Source organism: Lithobates pipiens, unplaced genomic scaffold (assembly GCF_037356315.1).
Source record: "Lithobates pipiens isolate NorthernLeopardFrog02 unplaced genomic scaffold, aLitPip1_a1.2 Scaffold_10, whole genome shotgun sequence".
Lineage (NCBI taxonomy): Eukaryota > Metazoa > Chordata > Amphibia > Anura > Ranidae > Lithobates > Lithobates pipiens.
In genome coordinates this window covers 66,829,139-66,850,301 of record NW_027507686.1, presented here as the reverse complement: position 1 = coordinate 66,850,301, position 21,163 = coordinate 66,829,139, and positions in this window count along the sequence as shown.

Here is a 21,163-nt window from a genome sequence, read left to right as displayed (position 1 = left end):
GCAATGTCAACATCCCCTCCACTGTAATGTCCACATCCCCTCCACTGTAATGTCCACATCCCCTCCACTGTAATGTCCACATCTCCCCCACTGTAATGTCCACAACTCCCCCACTGTAATATCCACATCTCCACACATCTCCCCGACTGTAATATCCACATCTCCACACATCTCCCCCACTGTAATATCCACATCTCCCCACATCTCCCCCACTGTAATATCCACATCTCCCCACATCTCCCCCACTGTAATATCCACATCGCCACACATCTACCCCACTGTAATATCCACATATCCCCTATGACTGTCTGCTTGCTTACCACTACACAAGCAGGCAGATCCACGAGCAGTTGAAGGGGGTGATGATGACATCAGCGCGCCGCTCACCTAGGCTGCCGCTAGCCAAAGTTTTCTTGGATGCTGCCACCCCTCTTAATGCCTTTAGGGATAAGGAATAGATGCTGATCCTTGCGGAAATGCTGCGCCAGCTCTATGTAGCATTGTAGAGATCTTGCTACATCTAATTCATGCAATTTCGAGGATCCTCCTTGAAGGCTGGGAGAACCCATTCTTAATTGAGGTGGTAGATGGACAGTACCTTGGGAAAGAACTGGTGAATAGGTCGTAGGACAACCCTGTCTTGGAAAAAGGTAACGTATGGCTCCTGTGCCCCTAGTACTTGGATTTCTGACACTCTCTGACCTGATGTGATGACAATTAAAAAGGCAGTTTTTAAAGTACTATCTTCCAGAGCACATTCTTCTGTGGGTGCAAAAGGAGGAATTGATAGAGCATTGAGAAAAATCTCATTTCAGGTAAAGAGACTTTCTAGGAGGCCTTAACCTTAGAACTGCTCTTAAAAAGTGTTCTATGTGGGGATTCAACTCCCCCCATATGTTTAGTAGTGCTGACAGAGCTGATATCGGTTAGGGTGTTGAGTCCCAATCCTAGATCTAACCTATTTTGTAAGAAAGGGAATATATTCTGAAACCCTGGATTTAGTTGGTTGAATTGGTTGATTTCTGCTAACTCAGATTTTTTTTCCATATTCTGTAGTAAGTGGTGTTGGTGGATGATTTTGTAGCTTGTAGTAATGTTTGAATTACTTTGTGGGAACACCCTAGGTCCCCCAGCCTTCTTCGTTTAATTTCAAAGCCCTCAAATCCAGACTCTCTGGATGTGGATGGATGAACCTCTCTAAGCCCTTGTACACACGGTCGGGGAATCCGTCGGAATGTGTCCTATCGGACCGTGTTGTCGGATAATCCGACTGTGTGGTATGCATCGGACTGATTCCGTCGGAATTACCATCGGACCCAATTTTCCAACATGTTGGAAATATTTTCCGACCAACTGGTCCGATCGGACATACTCTGATCATGTGTAGAGAATTCAGATCGGACCAAGTGCCACGCATGCTCAGATCAAATTCCTAGACCAAAGCTATTGGCTACTAGCCTGAACGTAGTCCCATCGTAACGAAATAACGTCATCACGTTCTGAATGATCGGATTTTCCGACAACTTGGTCCGACTGTGTGTATGCAACAGTTTCGGACACAATCCGTCGGACAAAATCCGACGGATTTGGTTGGCAGAATGTCCGACCGTGCGTACAGGGGCTTAGAAGAGTTCAGTTTGCAAAGAGTCAGTTTGGTTAGGAGTGCAAACCACAGTCTCTTGGGCCAGTATGGAGTCACTACCAGAAGGGTAACTTTCTCTTCTGGCATTGGAGGAACCTCAGATTTAGAGGGATGTGGGAAAATGCATATCCCATCTGAAAATCTCAAGGATGCACTAAAGCGCCTACTCCCGTTGACTGATTTTTTCAGAGCTGGAATATAGGATGCCCGGACATTGGTTAGATTCTTCTTGGCCCATGTTAAGATTGAGGTTACCTCATTGGATAGGGATCTGCTATGGGCCCACCTTGGTTATGGGCGTAAGCTACTGAAGCTCTGTTGTCGATCTGCAGCAGGATGGATTTGACTCTGAGAAGAGGAATTAGGTGTGAAATTGCCATCCATGCTGCCCTCAGCACCAAAATTTTCGACACCACACCTTCCATGTTGAGTGTATTGTAGTGTGCACCCCAGCCTAGCTGACTTGCGTCAGACCTAAGAGTGGTCCATGAGATGGGCCCAAGGGGACAGTGATCCAGAAGGTTGGATGGTCTCATCCACCACCAGAGACTGGACTTCCTTTTTAGTGTGATCAGAATCTCTTGGTCTAAGCACTTCCTCCTCCACTGTGATAGAAACCCCCGTTGGAATCCCCATAGGTGCCACCTGGCCCACCTCACCATCGGGATACATGAAGAAAGACTGGGAAATAGAATTCTGAGAAATTTTCTGAATCTGGGACTAGTACTATTTCTTGTTGATGCAAAAGCATTTGGACATACTGGAATAGGATTTCCTTTTTCCCTTCAGAGCTTGGAATCTTGGTGGGCAGGAAGGAATAGCATGGAGGTCAGTGACTGAACTTCCAAAAATGGCCTTGAAGGACCGGGTAAGTGACCCACTTATCCAAATAATTCTCCACCCAAACCTGAGCGAACGGCTTGAGTTGGACTCCCACTGGGCCGGCTTGGATGGGCAAGGAGTCAAAAAGACTTCTGGTTTTTATTTGGAGATGTTGTGGCCTTCTGTTTCCCTATTTTGAGAAATGTAGCCCGAGAGCCTTTCTAGCCTCTCCTATATTCTCTTCCTGGCCGATATGCCCTGGTGTCCTTAGCTTTTTATTTTTTTTTGGGCAGTCGGCTGTGCTGCAAACCTTTTCTTCCTGTTCTGATTGGGGAATCAGGCCACTCCCCCCCCCCGTTACTCTGTTATTGCCGTATCCAGTTTCTTGCCAAAAAGAGCTTTTCCGTCATATGGTATGCAACACCGACACTGCTTGAACAATGGATCTGCTGACCATGATTTTAGCCACAGTGCCCGCCAGGCAGTAATGGAATACAAAGTGGCTCTGACGGAGCATCTCATAGTGTATATATAGCTGCTTTGACTATAAAATGGGAGGCCAGTTTTAAGTCAGAGGGCTTTGATAATGTCACTTGTATTTACACCTTGTGTAAGGGCTATCCCAATATTATCCAACCAGACTTTTGTGGCTCTAGAAACTGACGTTAAAGCCACTGTTGGCTTGCATGCTCCCCCCCACCGCTTGACTGACTTTGTTTAGGGCTGAATTGATTCCTCAATCAAAAACGTCTCTAAAAGAGACTGCGTCCTCCAATGGCAACGTTGTATTTCTGGTTAATCTCATGATTGAAGCATCCACAGCCAGCACAGAATCAAAAAGCTGGGCATCTGATTCTGTTAATGGGTACAGCTTGTGGAAACTATTATGGGCGATTGGTCTTTTCTCCACCTTCCTTCACTCATCCGTTACTACTTCTTTCATTTCTTACATAAGCGGAAAGGCTGACTTTTTTTTTTTTTTTTAGATGGGGAAAATACTTCCTGGACTTGGATGGGGGTTCAGGGTCCTCCTCCCATTGAATTGCATTTTTAACTGCAATAATGAAAGACTCAATAAATCCAAAGTCAAAAGCTGAAGCATTTTCTTCTGCTGTGTCCCTATCATCTCCAGAGTTAGAATCTGCCTCTGGTTGCTGAATTGGTGTCTCCACTGCTCTCTCGCTAGTGGATGGGACCGCTCGATCCTGAGATAAAACTAGTTCTCGAATTGAATCTTTTATTTTCTTTTTTATTGTTTCCATGGACTCTTGTTTTTCTTCTCTCTGTCTCCTGTAGCTTCTAGGAGGTACTACACACACACACCTACTTCCCAGGGAGAGCTTGCTTCCCGCATACCCAACAGGCTTGATTTACTGGACGGGAGGAATTGTCTACTAGAGGTATGATGAGGCGACCTCTGAGAGCTGCAAGAAGCATGAGCTGAGGATGAATGTGTATGTCCTGAGCTTCCATGACCTCTTGGCCTTCTGTCTGGTGAATCTCTGTGGGATGACCTGCAGTTCGGGCTGAAGTAAAACAAAAAATAAGAGTTTCCAACATACCCAAAAGGTTCCTTTGAACAAAAAGAAACCTACCTACCTGCTGCAGGCTCTTACCTAGTGGTATGTTGAGGATCTTTTTTATGCGGCATTGCGATACTGGAAGCAGCTAAAACATAACAGTGATATTGGTTAAAACCTATACAAGGAGTATGGTCCGTAGGGGAGACCTGGGTTCCCTAACTCCCATGGAACAGTTGAGTATGCAATATGACAAAATAAGAGGCCATTTATCTGCCATCTATGCATTACTTAGGGGGCCAAGAAAGAAGTTGAGTTATATGCTTCAGTGGGAGCGGGACATTCAGGAATCCTTTGATTTAGATGACTGGTGTACACTCTCCGAGACGGCATATCGCTCTCTCGCCAACACATCGGTGATAGAGGCCAATTACAAGGTATTGTTGCGGTGGTACATAGTCCCAGCCAGGTTGGCCGCTTTTGTTCCGGGAGCACCGTCCCATTGTTTTAGGGGATGCGGCCAGGCGGGGACCACCTACCATATCTGGTGGTCATGCCCGAAGGTCAGAAGGTTTTGGATTAGAGTGTTTAATTTTGTCTATACTATCACAGGATTGAACCTGAGGAAATCACCTAAGCTGGCCCTCCTGGGGGGCAAGGCAACAGAGGCTTCCAGGCCTCAGCAGCGGCTCCTTACCTTTATATTTATTTCAGCGAAGATCACTTTAGCTCGTAACTGGAGATCAGCCGCACTACCGATAGCCCAGCTTAAACATAAAATGTCATGGCTAATGCTAAACGAACGGTTATCCGCATTGTCACAAGACAGGATGAAAATGTTTCATAAAATTTGGGACCCATGGATTGTCTATCTAACTAATGGTTCCGGGGGGGGCGTGGCCGGATGTGTGGAGTGGAGTAAGTGAGTGTGTGGAAGACGCTGTGTGTGTCTCCCTCCCTGGCCCCCATGGCGAAAGCGTGGAGTGCTTAATAATACGGCCGGGGGCAGGGTGAGGAGGGCTGGAGCTGCGCAAACATAGCAGACGCTGGACGGAACGGCGCTATATCACCCTAGCGTGCTGAGCTCTCGGAGCCCTCGGAGCTCTCGGAGATCCCTGCTGACCCCCGTTGACTTCCGGGTTCCGTATCCCGACGGCCGAAGAGAGGTACGAGATACTTCCGAGCAACGCCGATCAACGCCGAATCCCTCCTACTGAGAGACGCCGCCTACAGTAACCACCGAAGGTTCCCCCGCTCCCCGGTAACTCGCGACAGGAAGAAGGAGGTAAGCGGAGGGAGCGCAGGGAGGAAGAAGCCGGCAGCCTGAGGGGCATAGTGGCGGAGGTCTGGTGGAGAAAGCTGGGACACAGTGATGCCTGTGGGCTGGTAACACTCAATCAGGCACCAGAGGGGGTATGAAAGATTGGTATTCCCCTGTCAGTTTTTTCTCTCTCTCTCTGGATGCCTGGTGCCCGGACTCTATTGCCTGATGTGTGAGACTGTTAAATTAAACTATTAGCCTGGGCAATACATGCAAGTACATGCAAAGGAATACTTCCGGTGGGAAAAAAAAAAACCAAACATTCTGTAAGCAGTGTTCAGGAAATCTGATTCTGAGAGCCTGTGGCCTCTGGAAGACTAGAAGTCTAGCTCAGTATTGCGCTAATTTATCAACTGAGGGACGGTGTTTGTGCCAAATCTTAATAGGCTAAATGGTATATGAGCCAATGTGAGCAAAATAAATGTTTGTGGTGTTATGAAGACAAGAAAAACCAAGAAACAAGAAGTGTTTGCGATATCTGAAATGAACATTGGGTCACGGCTATCACTGCAGTTAGTGATTATTGTGTGGTTGGCGGTAGGGTTAAAATCCTCCTAAATCTTAAATCACGCTATATTCTGGACTGTTTTGAAGTAAGGGGCGAGAAAGAAAAAGTAGGTAAGATGCAACACCTGCGTTCCGCAAAAGAAAGGGGGGAAAAAAGCTCGCAACAGTCCGCCACAGCAGCCAAGTTAGAACAGTATGCTCATAACCCGGTACAGTCTTCACAGACTCCCCCAAAAAAAGGACAGTCAAAGGGACAGCAAGGTGCAATGACCGAAAGGAAAAGCATGGGACAGTCAAACATTAATATTAACACGCAGGCTGGAGCAGGGGCAGGGGCAAAACCCTCAGTAAATAAAAATGCGGATGCAGGGGAACAGTATACAGAAACTACAACAGGCGATTCCCCCTCGTTAGAAAAAGAGCCAACTATAAAGGATGTGCTATTGGCCGTAAACGCATGTAATATCTCATTGAAAGAACTTTGTAACCAAATGAAGGGAGTGAAGGAGGATCTACTGGTGGTAAGGCAAGACCTACAGAAAGTGGTGGAAAGGACGACAGAACTTGAGACAAGGACTAGTAGACTAGAAGACGATACAACCTCCCTAATTAAAGAAGTAGAAAGCTTGAAGGAACAGTTCAGTAGTTACAGAACAAGAATGGATGAAATGGAAAATAGGCTCCGGAGGGACAATGTGCGAATAGTGGGACTTCCTGAAAGAAGCGAGGGTGTAAACCCTGCTGAATTTATGGAGCATCTTTTGGTTGATTTGTTTGGGAGGGAGGCTTTTTCAACAACATTCTCTATAGAGAGGGCACATAGGGTACCCTTTAGAGCCCCACCTGAGGGGGGGCGCCCCAGGCCACTACTGATGAAACTACTCAATTATAAAGATAAAGTGGTATTGTTACGGAAAGCAAGGGAAATGGGGAATGTATTGTATAGGGGTGTTAGAATCTCATTATACTCTGACTTTTCCCCAGAACTCCAGAGGAAAAGGGCAGAGTTTTTTCAGGTGAAACGTAGGTTACAGAAGCTTAGGGTGTCGTATGCTCTTCTTTATCCTGCAAAGTTACGGATTAATGCTCTAGGGTATACCCAGGTTTTTTGCTCCCCAATGGATGTGGAAAAATGGATAGAAGAAAATAAAGAAAAATTTTAGCCCTTGGGGATTCTGGACAGGAGTGTGTTGGGAAGATAGGAAGAGCTGGGGGGGTGAAGTATGTATGGTGTTTTTTTTTTGTTTTTTTTTGGGTGAAAGGGGGTGCGGGAGGGAGGTGACACACGGCGAGTGTAGCAGGTGTGGTTGGTGAATAGGTTGTGAAGAGAGTGGTATAAGGTCACTAATAGCCCCTAGGGTAACACCTGGGAAGGTGGGGGAGGGGAGGGAGGGAGGGAGTTAGAATGGGAGGGGAGGGAAGAGTATGGGGAGCCCCTAGGGTAACACCTAGGAAGGTGGGGGAGGGGTGGGAGGGAGGTAGAAGGGGGGGGAGGGGGGGAAAATATGGGGGAGGTTGAAGGGGGAAAAAAATATGTATGCACTAATAAATGGGGAACAGGAAATAACTCAAATCAAGAAAGGACACAAAATATGGGGTGGTAAAACTGGGGGTGGTAAAAAACAAGGAAAATCTACTGGTCACAAGGGGGAAAATGGTAATAAACAATTATATAGTATAATTCATATCAAAAGACACATAATATATGAGATAATGGTGATGACTAATAAATTTGTTATTACACTAGGGAGTAATATTTGGGGAGTGCGGTATAAGTTAATAAAAGAAGGTAGGGGGGAGTTGGTGGGTACTGGGAGACAAATGGATCTCAATAGTGTCCTCAGTAGACTGGTTATTTTGCTCTCTCTCTTCCCTGCTCCAATTTTTTTTTTCTTCTTTATTTGTTTATGTTTATGCAGGATGGAAAAATTAAGATAGGCTCCTGGAATGTGAGGGGCCTGGGGACGCAGGTGAAACAAAAAGCTGTGCTATCCTTGTTGGAGGGATATGGAGTAGAGCTGTTCTGCCTGCAGGAGACCCATTTAAATAGAGACACAATATACCGGTTGCAGAGTAGAAAATATCAATTTCAATACCACTCTGTTTATTCGACATATAGTAGAGGGGTGAGTGTCTTGGTAAAAACGGGGGTGAATTTTGTATGTAAACGGGTCAGCCTGGATGAAAAGGGCAGATACATTTTCTTACATTGCCTAATTGAAAATAGAGAATGTATGTTGGCAAATATCTACATCCCTCCACCATTTAAAATGGAAGTGCTTTTTAAATTACAGGAATTTTTAGTGGGGATAGATGGTGTTCCTATAATAACAGTAGGGGATTTCAACACGGTCTTGGATATTAAAATTGATAGATTCCCAGAAAAAATACTGGCGGAACCAGCTTGGCAGGGGAGGTTGGGACAGTACCTGGAAGAAGTAGGACTACTGGACTTATGGAGAACTGGGAACCCGGGAGCCCGGCAGTATAGTTGTCATTCGGCCACGCATGCTACGTTATCCAGGATTGATATGATACTGGGGAATGACCTGGCCTTACAAATGGTGGAAAAGATTGAATATCAGCCCAGGGGGATTTCAGATCATTCCCCAGTGACAGCAGTTTTAAAAATGAGAGAACGAAAGGTACAGAGGTTGTGGAAAGTGAACCCGCTCTGGTTGGAACTGATAAAAAAAGAGACAGAAGAACGCCCTGAGAGAATTCAGTGGGAATTAAAAGAATTTCTAAAAAATAACCGGGGTACAGTAACATCAGGGATCCTGTGGGATACTCTGAAAGCTTTTGTGAGGGGCCTTATGATCCAACCAATAGCAAAAATAAACAGAAAGTCTAGGGAACAGGAGGTATAAATAGGGAGAGAAGTGTTAGAGGCTGAAAGAGATTTTATTAGTGACCCCACTCAGGGCAAAGAAAAAATCTGGTTAGATAAACAAGAAGAACTTAGGCTATTAACCCTGAAAAAAGCAGAGATACAACATATGTTCCAACGGCAAGCCTCCTTTGCTGAAGGGGAAAGCGTGGGAAAAATGTTGGCACAACTGGTGAAGAATAACACGGGTCCCTCCTCAATTTCGGCGATTAGGATACCTGAGGGAGAGGCTACAACGGAAACTGGGAGTATATGCCAAACATTTGAAGGATATTATAAAAAATTATATACTGCACAGAAAGTGGGGATGGATGAGCAAATGGAAACATTTTTAGGTCAACTAGAGGTACCATGTTTGAAACAAGAAGAAAGAGAGGAACTGGAAGCCCCAATAACCTTGAAAGAACTTCAGGAAGCAGTTGCGAGTATGCCAAATCAGAAATCGCCTGGGCCGGATGGACTACCGATTGAAGTCTATAAAAATTTTGGCGAGATACTGCTTCCTGAACTCCTGGAGATGTTAAGAGGAGCATATGGGGAGGGTAAATTGCCTCCATCAATGATGGAGGCGGTTATAATCCTGTTGTACAAAGAAGGGAAGGACGCCCTAGATGTTGCAGCGTATAGACCAATTTCTCTCCTGTGTACCGATACAAAGATACTTGCCAAGGTATTAGCGATTAGGCTTAATCGAGTTATAGCAAGATTGGTCCATATGGACCAAACAGGGTTTATAGCCAACAGGTCAACTAGTATAAATTTTAGAACTAATGGTTCCGGGACACATGCTGTTTAACGTTGTCACGGTAGCATGAGTTTGTGGATCCAGGACTACGGCTCCCCCCCCCCCCCCTCCCACTCAGTTCTCCCCCTTTCCTTCTTTTTTCTATCTTTTTCTATTCGCTACTCTTTTCTCTTTCCCTGCTATAGGGTCCTTCTTCTTTTCTTTACTGTTCTCTTCTGAATTCTTTATATCTCTCATTCAGCGGTGCTAGCAAAATAATTGGGTATCTCCATCACTCAAGAGGCAACAGCTCCGGCAGCTGGGATCCTATGTGATCCGGGGTTACTGGATATGACACCTATTTCGAAGCCGCCAACATGTTTACGGAGCGGACTGGTGTGTTAGTCCATTTTACATTGTGCTTAATGTAATAAGTTGCCGCATTAATGAGACTATTGCTTGTATTGTACTGAAAACCTTTAATAAAAATTATTGAAACATAAAAACCTATACAAGAATCTTAAATTTGGATTTCCAAAAAAAAAAAAATAATAATAATAAAATTTCTCTTTTTTTTTTTCAAACACATAGCCTATCTTGGCCAGGATCCAGGGGGAAAAAATTATATTTATAACTAGAGGGCACTCTCTATCTTTTGGAGATGTTTCCCCTCTAACAGCTGACACCATACTGGGTTCTCAGCCATATATATGAGTGGATTAAGATGTACCAAAATGGCTGCCATCTGCTTCATGCGGCTACTGCATGCATTGGCGCTTTTAGCAGCCCAAGTAATGGGACCCTATACTGCAGGAGAGCATGAACCTGCAATGGTTACACCAAACGATGGTGTGGTAAAGGCTGATCTGTGATCCTGCAGAATTGAGGACAGAAAATAGAATGCCTTGGGGGGAGGGCCGCTCTTAAGTTTAAAGTGGTCCTGTTGGTTGGTTGGGGGTGGAGCAACCTACCATAGGTATGCTACTATGGAGGCACCATGGCTTTAGTCAACTCTGGGGCTGCAGGCCTGTTCATAGATAGTGCCTTTGTGTCTATGCACTAGATTCCGTTAAAGCTTCGTGCCACTTCACTTGCCATTGAGGCTATTGATGGGAGACTTCTATAGCCTGCCTGCCTATGTGATGTATTTGACAAAGGTCAAGCCAGTAGTTTGCCTCCATACGGATATGTATGATTATGCAATTGACCTTTAACCTGGTGCCATGCCCCTTCGTGGCTGGGTTTACCCTTTGTCTGTCTCGAAGGATAAAGCCATGGAGGAGCATGTTGCCGACGTTTCTCGAGGGTTCATTTACAAATCCTCATCTCCTGTTGGTGCTGGCTTCTTTTTTGTAAAAAAGAAGAGAGGTGAACTGAGACCTTGTATCGATTATAGAGGTCTTAATCACTTTGCAATTAAGAATGCGTATACGATTCTGTTGATTACAGAATTATTTGTCTGCCTCAAGGGAGCAACGGTTTTCCAGAAGCTCGATCTGAGAGGGGCATACAATCTTGTGAGGATCAAGGAGGGCGACGAATGGAAAACTGCGTTTAATACCAGGACAGGACATTACGAATACCTCGTAATGCTGTTTAGTCTTTATAATGCTCCTGCAATTTTTCAGGAATTGATCAACGATGTCCTCTAAGATATGTTGCAGCAGTGTGTGGTGGTTTATCTTGCCGATATACTCATATTAGACAAGTGTGTGCAATTTGTTTTGTAACAAATCAAAATTCGGCCGTCAAAGATGAATCCGAATGTCCGAATAAAAAAACTCGAATTTCAACTAATATGAAAGAAATTATAGCAGATATAATGAATGAATTTGATATGATTCAGTAGTTCGTTAAAGATCTATTGAAACAAAAGGCAGCACAGTGGTGTAGTGGTTAGCACTCTCACCTAGCAGTAAGAAGGGTCGCTGGTTCAAATCCCAACCACGACACTACCTGCCTGGAGTTTGCTTGTTCTCCCTGTGCCTGCGTGGGTTTCCTCCGGGTGCTCCAGTTTCCTCCCACAATCCAAAGACATGCAGGTAGGTTAATTGGCTTCTGTCCAAAATTGGCCCTAGTATAGGAATTGGGACCTAGGATAGTGGGCTCCTTGAGGGTAGAGACTGATGTGAGTGTGCAATGTACAGGGATAGGGACATTTGTAGACACTCACTCAGGTTGAACTGGATGGACTGGTGTCTTTATTCAACCTTACTAACTATGAAACTATGAAAAGGTCAACTCAAAGTAAATCTTACAGTCCAATCAGCTGATTAATTTTGTGCTGGAGGTTGGATTACTGGCAAAGCACATTCCTGAGAACTGAATGAGAAGGGTGTTGTATTGTATTTGAGCAGAGGAGAAGAGATATTGTCATTGTGTGCGTTAATAGATTCAATAAACAAACGACTTTCCAAACTACGAATCATTATCATGAGTATTTACATACATAAATATCGAATTTCAACTAATATGAAAGAAATTATAGCAGATATAAAGAATGAATTCGACATGATTCCATATTCAGTATAACGAATATCGACACTCTACAGAAATAACGAATTATCCAAAAACGAATTAACATAACATAACGAATATAACGAAATGATGTATTTTACGAATGACACCGAAACTAAACAAAATTTTCCGTTGTGCACAAGTCTACCTCATATATTCTAAATCCCTAGAGAGCCACCATACAGATGTCTCCCGTGTACTACAGAGGCTGAGAGGTAATAACCTGTATTGCAATTTGGAGAAGTGCGAGTTCCATCGTTAACAGATTACATTTCTGGGTTGTGTAATTTCTACTGCCAGTTTTTCGATGGACCCAGAGAAACTATGCAGTTCTACAGTGGCCTCGACCCGTAGGTGTATGTCTGCTATAATGTTTTCTTGGATTTGCTGATCATTATTAGAAATTTATTCGGAACTTCTCTTCTCTGGTCAAACACCTGACTGATATGACCAGAAAGGACAGTAACCAACAGAATTGATCTTGGGATTTCAGTTGGCGTCCTTCTGTCTCAACGTCCTACTTCTGAGAGCGCTATTCTTATTATTATTATACAGGATTTATATAGCGCCAACAGTTTGCGTAGCGCTTTACAACATGAGGGCAGACAGTACACTTACAATACAAATCAATACAGGAGGTACAAGAGGGCCCTGCTTGTTAGAGCTTACAATCTAGAAGGGAGGGTCAAGTTGAAACAAAGGGTAATAACTGATGAGCTGATGGAGAAATGCATCCTTGTGGCTTTTCTAAGAAATTGTCTCCGGCAGAGTGCGATTTTGAGATTGGGGACAGAGAATAGCTAACTCTCATTTTAGCTCTGAAAAAAATGGAGGCATCTCCTCAAAGGTACCGCTGTGCCAGTCCTCATTTTGACTGACCATAAGAATCTCACATTCTTGTCTGAGGCAAAACCTCTTCTAGAAGGGCGCAATGGGCTTTTTTTCTGTCAAGCTTCAATTCTCATTCTTACCCGGTACTAAGAATGTAAGGGTTGACACATTGTCGAGACAGTTTTCCTCTGCTTCCAAGATGCAGTCAGTTCCTGCTACTGTGATACCTCCAGATCGTATTCTGGCCACTGTTCATACTAGTCTCACTTTACCTTTGGGTGATAAAATTCTTGCTGCTTTTGCTGCTCAGATCCATTCTCCTCCCGAGAAACCTGGTGACTGCTGCTTTGTCCCTGAGAATTTCTGCACTGCCTCACTCCAGACTTACCATTCTCCCAAGGCAGCTGGCCACCCAGGGAAGAAATCAACTAATTTGGGCTATTTCTCAACAATTCTGGTGGCCTAGTCTCCACACTGATGTGACCGCCTTCGTAGCCACTTGTTTCATGTGTGCTCAGTGTAAGACACCATGACACCTTCCAGTGAGCCTCCTATAACCCATACCCAATGGAGAGAGGCCTTGGATCCACCTGTCTATGGATTTTATTGTGGAGTTACCCAAGCCCCAGGGCATCATAGTTATTCTTATGGTGGTTAACGGGTATTGAAAATGCCTCATTGTATTCCACTGGAGAAGTTGCCCACATCCAAAGAACTGACATCCATTTTTGCTCGGGGGAGCTTTCGGTTACATGGGCTACCCAAGGTTATCATCTCGGACAGGGGTAGTCAGTTTGTCTCAAGGTTTTGGTGAGCCTTTTGTGCACAGTTAGGACTTCACCCTTCCTTCTTCTCTGTATATCACCTGCAGTCCACTGGGGCCGCAGAACGAGCCAACCAAGCCTTGGAGCAGTTTCTACAGTGCCTTGCAAAAGTTTTCACCCATTTGGCATTTTTCGTATTTTGTTGCCTCACCACCTGGCATTAACATGGATTGTTTGAGGATTTGCATCATTTAATTTACAGAACATGTCCACAACTTTGAAGATTTTTTTTTTTATTGTGAAGCAAGCAACAAATAGGACAAAATAACAGAAAAAGTCAATGTGCATAACTTTTTACCCCCCCTAAAGTCAATACTTCGTAAAGCCACCGTTTGCGGCTATCACAGTTCCAAGTCGCTTTGGATAAGTCTCTATGAGCTTGCCACATCTAACCACTGGGATTTTTACCCATTCCTCCTTTCAAAACTGCTACAGCTCCTTCAAGTTGGATGGTTTGCTCTTGTGAACAGCAATCTTTAAGTCTGACCACCGATTTTCTATTGGATTGAGGTCTGACTAGGCCATTCCAACACATTTACACATTTCCCCTTAATCATACACAGAGTGGTACAGGTTTTGCTTAAGAATATGCCTGTATTTAGCTCAATCCATCTTTCCCTCAACTCTGACCAGTTTCCCAGTCCCGACTACTGATCTTTGGGTGATGTGAAGTGTTGGGTTTGCACCACACATAGCGTTTTCTTTGATGGCCAAAAATTTCAATTTTAGTCTCATCAGACCAGAGTACTTTCCTGCATACATTTTGGGAGTCTCCCATATGCCTTTTCGCAAACTCAAAACATGCCATTTTGTTTTATGGCCAATCTGCCATAAAGCCCAACTCTATGAAGTGTACGGCTTATTGTCGTCCTATGTACAGATACTCCAGTCTCTGCTGTGGAACTCTGCAGCTTCTCCAGGGTTACCTTAGGCTTATGTAATGCCTCTCTGATTAATGCCCTCCTTGCCCGGTCCATGAGTTTTGGTGTGCGGCCGTCTCTTGGCAGGTTTGCTGTTGTGCCAAGTTCTTTCCATTTGGTTATGATAGATTTGATAGTGCTCCTAGGGATCATCAAAGATTTGGATATTTTTTATGACTTAACCCTGACTTGTACTTCACAACAACATTGTCCCTTACTTGTTTGGAGAGTTCCTTGATGTTCATGGCAGTGTTTGGTTAGTGGTGCCTCTTGTTTAGGTGTTGCAGCTTCTGGGGCCTTTCAAAAAAGGTGTGTATATGTAATGACAGATCATGTGACACTTGCACACAGGTGGACATCATTTCACTAATTATGTGACTTCTGAAGGTAATTGGTTGCACCAGAGCTTTTTATGGGCTTCATAACAAATGGGGTGAATACATACGCACATGCCAATTATCAGTTTTTTATTTTTGAAAAATAGTTTTATGTATATATTTTCTAATTTTACTTCACCAACATAGACTATTGTGTTCTGATCCATCACATATAATTCAGAAAAAAAACATTGAACTAAAGGCTGTAATGTAACAAGATAGGTAAAAAGCCAAGGGGGTGAATATTTTTGCAAGGCACAGTATGTTGTTATATTTCTGAACACCATAACAAGGGGTCAGACTTCTTACCTTGGGCGGAGTTTCTCACGATAGTGCCGTCAATACCGCTTCCTGATTGTCTCAGTTTATGGCGAATTATGGTTTCCAACCACCCATGTTACCTGACTCTTTTGTTACTCAAAGAATTCCTGTGTTAGAGGAGCATCTCCGTGATATTCATTCCACTTGAGTGCAGGTCCAAGACTCCTTGCAACGTGCCGATGAAAGGTACAGACTCCATGCTGACCACAGACGCCTGTGCCCTCCTACCAGGTCAGGGAGAGGGTCTGGCTGTAATACCATAACCTCCGATTCTGTGTTCCCTCCAATTGGCACCACTGTTTATTGGGCCTTTACTGTATTCTCCGTAGGATCAATGCAGTGGCTTGCGCATTAGACCTTCCTTCTAACATGTGTATTTCAAATATATTTTGAACATATTTCAAATGTATCCCATGTCTCCTTATTAAAACCTTTGGTGTGGAACCGTTTCCCAACCTTGGTACCATATCCTCACCCAGTTCAGGTTGAGAACCATGAAGAGTATGAGATACAGTCGATCATTGACTTCCGTAGGCTCCTTGGGCGCATACAGTACCTGGTTCCCCTGGTTCATTGGAAAGGGTGAGATCCGGAGGAACGCTCTTGGGTCTCATTCATCCTCGGACATACATGCTCCTGTCCTCCTCAGTGCTTTCCATTGACATTTTCCCCTCAAACCTGGTAGCTCTCCAAGGGGGAGGGATCGTTAAGGAGGGGGTACTGTCAGGGCTGGGCTCTCAGCTCTCCCTTCTCAGTGCTCAGGTTGCTCAGCTATCAGTTAATTGCCAGCACTCATTGTTCCACAGTGGTTCACCTGGTGATCATTTCCTGCTCATCAGTCCAGCCTACAGCCAGCCCCTTCTGGCTATTTAAACTGCCTGGTTAATTTCTTCCATGCCCTTGCCTTGGTCAAACATATCTGGAGCCTATCTACTGTGTTCCTGTTGAAGAGTAGCCTGGCTGATGTACCGTCTGGTTCCTGATCTCATCTGCTGCCTCCGATCTCTGATCTCTAGCTTCCTGATTTACTGGCTTTTTCTGACTACCCGATTTCGCTACCGTACCCTGGCTATGTTTGGACTACATTTACTATTTGTACCATTTTTACCATTACATTAAAAAGGTGTGATTTTAACTGCATTTTCTGTATCCATCTGATTCATGACATATTTCTGATATGTGGCTGCTGTACCATGTACTTGTATGAAAAAGTATCCTGTTATGCATCCTTTGTGTGGAATCCCTGGTGATCCTGCCAGTCCCTCTGCTTTCTTATTAAAAACTGACCACAATAAACAGGAGAACACAGCGTGGTCAGTTCTCTAGGTGTGCTGGGAACTCAGCCTGCTCTTCTCCAATGATCAGACTTATCCTGACACCCCCCAGCTGTACAGCCATTCACTGGAAAGATCAGTGCACTGTTTCTTCCCATCCCTCTAGCTCTTATGCAGCTGAGAACAGAGAGTATGTGATCACTTATAAAAAAAATAAAAAAAAATAAAAAGGTATGGCGTTATACACCTCAGTTATTAGATAAATACTACTCAAACACTACTGATCGCTGTTGGAGATACCAGATGGAAAGAGGAATGCTTCTCCATATATTTTGATCTTGGCTTAAGCTGAAACATTTCTGGACGACAGTCCAGAATATCACTGAAAAATTCACAGAACATAGGATTCCTCATGATCCTGCTTTCTTTTTACTCCATGTTTCCACAATACCTACGAAACAATACCAAAAATCAATTGTGCGACATTTGTTGTATGCTGCCAATTCCTGTATTCCTCTACTTTGAAAGAAACAAACACCTCTGACTATTGGGAATAGGTTGTGCAAGGTAGAAGACATAAATAAACTGGAGGACTTGATCCTTCGCGGCGCAGAACAAACATGAAAAGTACTCTAAAACATGGAGGTTGTGGAATCTGTTTATACTATCTGATGGAGGGTTGTCCCTACTCAGCTCATAGGGAATGCTTAGATTGCACATTTAGCCCGTTGGGGTTCCTCGCCACCCAGACCCACCCCTTTTGCTCTTTTTCCCCTACTCATCCTTTCCTATATCCTTTTTATCTCTTTGCTAGCTCTATTTTCTCATTTTTTTATTTTTTACTTTCCTCGCAACTATAACAAAATGAAGGGATTGGGCAGTTCACGGCTTTATTTTGTGGCGATTTTGCACTGTTTTTTGTGCAACAAAATGAGATGAGGACATTTATTGTAGACATATCGTTTATTCTATTTCTCAATGAGACTTTGATACTTTAGTTTATTGAGCCATTTGTTGGGAATACTGTACATTATTTGTGTGGAATTGCTCACAATTGCATTGTGTCGATGTTGTAACTGAGCTTTGCCCTCCCTGGGTTCTAATAAAAATTATATTTGAAAAAAAAGAAGGTATGTATAATATTTTTTATATCTATACACAAATGTGTTGCCTTTCATTTCTATTTTAAACTGAATGGGCTGTTTTACAAGGTGAAGGGTTACATACACTTTAATGTGTGTGGACAGAATTTTTTTAACTTATGTATTTAAGACTAAACTAAAAAAAAGAAACCCGCGACTGCCATTGATGCTGTTTTCGTATTGACTGTATTAGAGATATGCATGATGAAAACATTTGTTTGATTTTGCTTTAGTTTCATTTGTTAAGTAAATAACTTTGTTTTACAGTATTCGTTAGGTTAGAATGATTTGTTTTCAGAATTTGTTTCATATATTTGGAATCGTTTCGTATATTTGTTGTTCAATTGCAATTTTGTGGAAGTTCTGTCTTTCTTTGTTTTTTTAGAAAATTGGCTATACCCCTGCTTGTCCAACCCACAAAGAGAAATGGAATGAACGATTTTAGTTGTGTGCATCTGAAAGGAACAAAATTAATTTCAGATTCATTTGTTATGTTATGATATGGAGATTCCGATGGATCCACCTCCATCGGACTCAAACACAATAAGTAGGGATTATCTTATTTAACATTTATACCTTACTGTATTTATTGCAATATGTTTCCATTTCATATGAAGTGCATTTTTTTTATAATAATAAAATATGTTAATGTAAATCATTTAGTGGAGAGGAGATTATGGTGTGGGGTTGTGTTTCAGAGGTTGGGTTTGGCCCCTTAGTTCCAGTGAAGGGAACTCTTAAGGCGTCAGCATATCAAGACATTCTGGACAATTTCATGCTCCCAACTTGTGGGAACAGTTTAGGGATGGCCCCTTTCTGTTCCAACATGACTGCACACCAGTGCACAAAGCAAGGTCCATAAAGACATGGATGAGCGAGTTTGGGCTGGAGGAACTTGACTGGCCTGCACAGAGCCCTGACCTCAACCCGATAGAACACCTTTGGGATGAATTAGAGTGGAGACTGTGAGCCAGGCCTTCTCGTGCACATCAGTGCCTGACCTCACAAATGCTCTTCTGGAAGAATGGTCAAACGTTCCTATAGACTTTCTTCTAAACCTTGTGGACAGCCTTCCCAGAAGAGTTGAAGATGTTATAACTGAAAAGGGTGAGCCAACTTAATATTGAGCCCTACAGATTAAAACTGGGATGCCATTAAACTTCATGTTCGTGTGAAGGCAGGCGGCTCAATACTTTTGGTAATATAGTGTATGTGGCTGTGGGGCTGCCTCAGCCACAGATGATTGGCCCTTATAAGAGACAGCTTCCTGGTGGGTTCACACACATGGGTTTTGGATCATAGTCTGAGCACACCAAGCTCATCACAACTGGGGAGATGTGATAACGATGGCATCCAATGAAGAAGCTAAGTAGGAGAAATGAACAAGAAGAATTGCTTAATCAGAAATGACAGATGTTACTGCGGCATTATAAATGCAGCTGTCTTGTATTATAAGATTATGAATTGGGCCACCTTCTCTAAGGCCCCTGCACACATGTGGACTGTTTGTCCGTTTTCCATCTATCTGTTGACGGATAAAAATGGACATCAATGCATCTATATGGAAAAACAGATGTAAACAGATGATGATCCATATACATCCGCATCCATCAACATCTGTCTTTTGGTACGGATCAAATTCCTTATTTTGTTCTGTTCAAAAAATGGAATGGACAAAAAACATATGTAAACAAAACAAAAGGTCCAATGTTATATCAGTTTTTGCATTGGGTGATAGGAGCCGGCACCCTCTGGTGTCCTAACAACCAGTGACTTATATCTGCTGACAGTACAGATTGAATGCAGCGGGGGGCAACGTGTGCAGAGAGGAGCAGTGTTTACAGTGAGGGGGCGGGTGTACATATTGGCTATGCTACTTGCTGACTACGACTGTCACTGCTAGCTCTGAATGTAATTGCCAGCTCTTTGTTTACTTTATAGCACCGGAGAAGGAGCTGTCAATCGCCCCTGCAGCTGAGGTAGAGAAAGGGGAGGGAGTCACCCAGTGACGTCCCCAGGTGACCCCACCTTTCATTTAGTGGCAGGCCAAATGGCAGCTCCTTCTCCAGCGCTATAAAGTAAACAAAGAGCTGGCAATTACATTCAGAGCTGGCAGTGACAGTCGTAGTCGGCAAGTAGCATAGCCAATATGTAGTACACACTGGGGCTGATTTACAAAGCATTTGCGCTATGAGTAGAGGCACACGGTGACGTGCAACGGCCGGTTTTTGTATTCACAGAGCATTTGCGCCTGTAAGACAGCGCAATTCCCCATTTACTATCATGCCGGCGAACGGGCGGCCGCGATCTGTGTACCGCTATAGACCTGGCGCACAGCATCTTCAACTCAGAATTAAAAGAAGCTGGAAGTGCAAATATTATGGGGGTGATGTGAGGAAGTATAGATATGACTGTCCATGAAACAAATATGCCCAAAATAGAATGGAATATTAACTTTCTCTGAGCAAGCCTGCTGCGCCTGCAAATACACTCTGAACTGCGTGAGATCATTTTATGCACTGCGCATGCACAAGCGGCATTTGTGCCCGTTCAAGTGCTCTGGTTCACTGCGCTGGCAAAATCTTAGTAAATGTCAAGCCACGTAGGTTCATTTGCATAAGGTGAACAGGTGCACCACTCAATTTGACTTTTTTTTCTGCTGGTTCAATCCTATGTTTTTTTTAAGGCTATTTGCACACAGGCCATGTTAGCATTATGAAAAAAAAAATGAAGAAAAAAAATGCGTGGGGGTCCCCCGAAATTCCATACCAGGCCCTTCAGGTCTGGTATGGATATTAAGGGGAACCCCGCCCCAAAAAAATGGCGTGGGGTCCCCCTCAAAATCCATACCAGACCCTTATCCGAGCACGCAACCTGGCAGGCCGCAGGAAAAGAGGGTGGGATGAGAGAGCACCCCCTCCTCCTGAACCGTACCAGGCCACATGCCCTAAACATTGGGAGGATGCTTTGGGGTCCCCCTAAAGCACCTTGTCCCCATGTTGATGAGGACAAGGGCCTCATCCCCACAACCCTGGCCGGTGGTTGTGGGGGTCTGCGGGCGGAACTGATGCATGGAACCGTGCGTCAGAGGGGGCGGGGTCACCGGATGGCCCCACCCTCCGTTATATAAGACCTGTCAGAAGAAGAGAAGCGTCGCACAGCAGGAGCCTCCCATTGCGCGGAGCAGCCCGAGAACGAAGAAGAGACGCCGTGGAGGAAGATGCTGGACGAGAACACCGGAGCAAGAAGAAGCGGAGTGGAGGAAGAAGAAGATGGAGGAAGAAGATGAAGAAACCAAAGGATGAAGAAAAGAAGAAGGAAGAAGACCAGAACAAAGAAGTTGAAGATGAAGATGAAGAAAGAAGATGAAAGCAGACTTTAATAAAGGACTTGTCAAAGACCGTCTCCTGTCATTTTTAACACTTTTGTCACTTTTTTATCCCCTTACCATTTCACACGGGGGGGGAGGCCGGGATCTGAGGGTCCCCTTGTTAAAGGGGGCTTCCAGATTCCGATAAGCCCCTCGCCCGC